General features: G+C 44.8%; 1 protein-coding gene across 1 annotated transcript in view; it reads right to left on the bottom strand.

Moving 5' to 3' along the window:
* The window catches only part of RDX (radixin), an 88,342-nt gene extending 85,847 nt beyond the window's left edge, over positions 1–2,495 (bottom strand). The window contains exon 1 of the mRNA XM_075592323.1: positions 2,204–2,495. The gene's annotated coding sequence lies outside the window, so the exon portion shown is untranslated. The remainder of the gene's footprint in view (positions 1–2,203) is intronic.
* Between the last annotated feature and the right edge of the window lie 2,686 nt (positions 2,496–5,181).

Here is a 5,181-nt window from a genome sequence, read left to right as displayed (position 1 = left end):
CTCCCAGCTATTCACCAAAGGTTTGTACCAGCACATACTTTGTACATCAAGTTATAGAAAAGCACCCCATTCGCTTAGAGGGGAGTAGAAGGTCCCTCCACTCAAACCACGCGCCCCCCCCCCCCCTCTGGCTCCGGCTCCCTACAGACCGCATATCGCGGTCTGTGCCCGTCAGCGTGCCGCCTGTCTGCAGTGCGGGCGCGCTGACTGAGGGAGTGGGGCCTTAGTAACTTTTTGGGGCATGTACTCAAAGTTCTGAGATTGCTATTCCGTGCAATCTCTAGTACCTCCTCTGCGACAGCCCCCTAGGTTGTATACAGGCATGTACAAAAGCAGGCATGCATCCAACCTTATAAGCTGAAGACATGCACACCGCATATACAGGCACAAATAAATGCACATACCACAATATCACATTACACCCTATACAGACACATGAGCATACAGTATACAAAAGACTCACTGTAAACAGACACCCCCATAAAAATGTATCCTGTTTTGATACTGTAGGTTCACACACAGCTAGTCTGCTACCTACCCTGGATGATGTGGATTTTTACACAAATCTATCCTCATTTACTATAAACAAAAAGCAATAACCAGACACACAAATACACTACACTTTTCAGTGCCACAAGCTATGAAAACACTTTGAAAAGCAACTCCTTCCATCCCACAAAACCAGTCATGTTAAGGTGTCAACTGCAGGAGAACATACACACATCTATGGACGTCACCCTTGTACATACTTGAAAACGAGAGGTAACTCTCAATGTATTACTTCCTGGTAAAACATTTTATAAATATAATACCCAGAGATGTATGTACATGTAATATTATCAGAGAGGAGCAGCTATACTTGTACAGACAGGAGCTCTTATTAACCCTCTTCACCGCCCAAAAGGACTCTATACAGAACCAACCACACACAGTATACGCTCTATTAAGACATCCTATACAATGTGTCCAATATGAATATTTACCTATCTATATACATAAACTGGTCTCGCCATTAACTGGAGATTTACACACACACAATGCACTAAATATGTCCTGTACATAAAGTAATATGCAAACATGTGTATAAAGGTATTTAACCCTCTCTAACCCATATGCACTTAAGGGTGCAACACTTTAGCACACCATCCCTCTATAACATAAGACAGGGGTGCGCAAACTTCCTGTGCTGCGCTCCCCCACCCTGCCTGCTCTCCTTCCGTGTCATGCCGCGTGGTCGCTTGACCCGCCGTGTCTCCATGGCAACAGGCGTCAGATGACGCCGCGTTGCCATGGAGACCCGTGGACTGAAGCCAAGTAAATTACAGAGGCCTTGCGCTCACAGCGCGGGGCCTCTGTAAATGCCGCACCCCCCCCAAAAGTATTGCGCCCCCCAGACATACGACATGCTAAAGCTTATCACCGTTTAGTGTATATGTGCCTCTGTGCCAAAGGGCTTTGCAATTTACCCCACAAAACTAGCACTGGAATCACTACAGGATAAAAACGTGTGTATGTACACAGTGTGTATGTCAGTGTATTTCAAATAGGGTTCCATGGGCATCCCTAAAGGGGTCCCTGTAATTCAGATAATGTTAAAATTGTACCAAATACAGAAAAAGTTACAATGCATCTGATCTCAGATATAAGCTGTTAGAGAGGGTTAGGGGTTCCTCAAAATTTCACATAGGGTTCCTTAACCAAAAAAAAAGGGTTGGTGTGTGTACATACGGTTCCACACTGTATAATGCACACATGCAACAGAAAGGAGCAGCTAAACTCATACAGACTTCTCCATCTCTACTGACAACCACCCAAATAGTGGCACAGAAAGCTATACAGTATATCCCCTGCCTACACTGAAAGCTATGTGAGGCGTATTCTCCTGAATAACAGCTGCCAAAACACTGTATACTTAAACCTATATCAGACCCATACAGCAGGGTGACTGACTGACACACACACACACACACACACACACACACACCCCCCCCTCCACCTAATCCAGGATTAAGTGTAGGGAATATATATATCAGACACCTCAGTATACACTGTGCAAGTGGGATTAATGTTATATAAGAGACAAAACTTGTACAGAAAGGCTCTTTCCCTCTGTCCTTTACCCCTCCCCCTTTCCCACACATGGGGCCCGCTACGCATCCTGTATGTGTGCTGAGCTTCCCCTCTCCCCCGGGCCCTCCGTTACCTGCAGGAGGCCCAGGCTCCGTCCTCCTGCCTCCCGGAGGCTCCGTTACTCGGGCTGCTCTGGGAGGATGTCGGCGCTCTCTGGGCTGGGGCCGCTGGGTCTCCCTGGAGGAGGAGTGAGGGAAGGATAGGGAGACAGAGAAGAGGAGGAGGGAAGTGGAGGAGGAGAATGGTGATGGAGGGGTTGTCTTGGCTGACAGCTTCGCAATATGGCTGCCCAGCTCCTCATGGACCGTGGCTGGGGAAGGGGAGGTGTATGCACAGGGGGCTGCTATTTGGGAAATGGAGAGTCTTGTAGTGTTTGTATAACGAGCTGGAGGGATTGTCCCCCTAGTGTAAGGACAGGTTATAGCTGGTGAGGTTTCCCCCACCGTACTGCTGCTAAAATGTTTATACAACATCAGTGTTAAGGTGTTAAAGTTATTCCCAGAGTAGACTAATATTAATAATTCATCTTTTTTACCCCATCAGCCATATAACAAAATCCACCTCATACTAATGGGAGGCACCTACCCGTTATATAAAGGGATGCCATGGAGATATTGTGAACAGGAGTCCCAGAGTGTTAATTGAATCAAAAGGATTATTTATTGAAATACTTTTATTTCTTCATGTAGTTTCTTTATTAAATAATTTTGATTAACGTTTTATTTATGTATTTTGGATGCAAGTTGTGAATTAGGAAGTTTATTAGTAGGATGCAGAATTATAGTGTGAGTTGAAAAAAAAAATAGATGTCTTTGTAGATCCCAAATGTGTAAACAGTTTGGTAAAGTGCAGCTGTGCAAGGGGGGAAATCTGTAGTATTTAGGATATGTAAACAATGGTTATAATTTATAGAGCATTAGTAGGAATTGGCTTTATTTAAATGTAAGGGATTTTAAAGAGGCAATCCAAGCATCTTTACAAAAAAAATTATTTTTTTAGTTTTAATATATGCAGCCTTTAATTACCTTTATTGAAAACGAATAACTTAAGCTGCTGATCGATTGGTTCGCCCATAATCGATCAGAAAAGAACCTGCTTCCCAGGGTTCACTAAATGGCTGCCTTTCAGTTTCAAATCAATCCTTCAGTGAGTGTAACTCAGCAGCTATAGTTTATTCTTATATTACTAAGGTAACATTATCTACTGTTACTGTTTGCAGCTCAAATGGCTGGGATTATTGGAAACAAATGATCACAAACAGGAAAGTGTTACACAGACCTTGCACTGCTGGGGAGTTGTGTTAAAAACCTGCTGTAGAAATCAAAAGATGCTCAGTATGTTAAAAATCATAACAAATGGCATTAAGAGTTGAATTCTAAAATAAAAAAGGTAGTATTATCTAATACTACAGAACTGAGGCTGGGGCCATCCTATCCCAACGTCAGGAAATTAAAGGGAGACTACACCCCTGCGCCTTCTTTTATAAAATGTTCTCCACCGCCGAGAGAAATTACGATGTTGGGAACCGGGAATTATGTGCCGTAAAATTAGCTCTTCAAGAGTGGCGACATTTTCTGGAAGGTACCACACAGCCCATCACTATATTAACGGATCACAAGAATTTGGAGTGCATTGAGGTGCAAAGAGACTTGGGACTCGACAGGCGAAGTGGGCTCTCTTTTTTACATGCTTCAATTTCATTATCTCCTTTCGACCAGGATCCAAAAATTTCTCGACTGTTCTCTTTGGAGGACTCTGACGAGAGGGATCATGGGCCCATCATTCCACCGGCTCAAATTATTTTGGCCGTTTCATCCTCTCTATTACAACGGATTTCACAAGCACAGGCGGAGGATCCTAGGCCTACGTCCTCACGTAAATCCAAGTTGCTTGTACCCCCTCAGTTTCGTTGTCAGGTGTTGCAGTGGGGTCATCAATCCAAGGTGGCTGGTCATCCGGGAGTTAGGAAGACCTCGAATTTCATAGAACGCCTCTTCTGGTGGCCAGATATTCGCAATGATGTTAAAGACATTGTAGCCGCTTGTGCTGTCTGCGCTCAAACAATGGTACCAGGAACTCTGCCGTGTGGGTTGCTTCATCTTCTGCTGGTTCCTACCAGACCATGGACCCACCTGTCCATGGACTTTATCTTAGAGTTACCGCCATCTAAGAGTATGACGACCCTTCTAGTAGTGGTCGATTGCTTCACAAGACAGGCTCATTTTGTACCACTCAGGAAGTTACCCACTGCCTTCGAACTTTATGAAATTTTCACCAAGGAGATATTTTGCCTTCATGGTATTCCGACTGAGATAGTCTTCGACCATGGCTTCCATTTTATTGCCACATTTTGGAGAGCATTCTGCAAATCAATTGGGATCTCACTCCACTTCTCATCGTCATACCACCCTTAGTCCAATGGCCACACAGAGAGGGCCAATCAATCCTTGGAGCAATTTCTACGCTGCTTCATCTCTGAAAGTCAGGATAACTGGGTGGATCTTCTTCCTTGGGCAGAATTTGCACGCAACTCGTGAGACACGAGTCTACCCAAGAGTCCCTGTTCTGTTCCAACGGGTACCATCTTTCTGCCCTCCCATCATCTGTCTCCCATTCTGGAGTTCCTGCGGCGGATGACAAGGTCCAGGACCTAGTCTCTGTGGAAGAGGATTCATGCTAACCTAACCAGGAACTCTACCAGGAACATCCATCTGTAGATGCTTTCCCTGAAGCTCGGGCCCAGGTTTATAGGTCCCTACAGGATTGCGAAACAAGTAAATCCGGTTGTATTTAAATTGGAGCTACCGGATACATAAAGGATTCGTCTGGTCTTCCATATGTTACTACTAAAGGCGGTGGTCCACAACAACTTCAATGCTGTTCCCACCCTGCAAGGACTGGTTCTGGTGGATGGTCAAGAGGAGTATGTAATTCACTAGATTCTGGGTTCCCGTAAATCTCGAGGTAGTCTCCAGTACCTAGTATGTTGGAAGAGATATGGTCCAGAGGAGAATTCCTGGGTGAAGGCTTGTGATATCCACGCTTCCTCCT

The sequence above is a fragment of the Ascaphus truei genome, chromosome 3, assembly GCF_040206685.1.
Source record: "Ascaphus truei isolate aAscTru1 chromosome 3, aAscTru1.hap1, whole genome shotgun sequence".
Classification (NCBI taxonomy): domain Eukaryota; kingdom Metazoa; phylum Chordata; class Amphibia; order Anura; family Ascaphidae; genus Ascaphus; species Ascaphus truei.
Note: the sequence above shows the minus strand (reverse complement) of the source record. Positions and strands in the feature narration are given on the sequence as shown.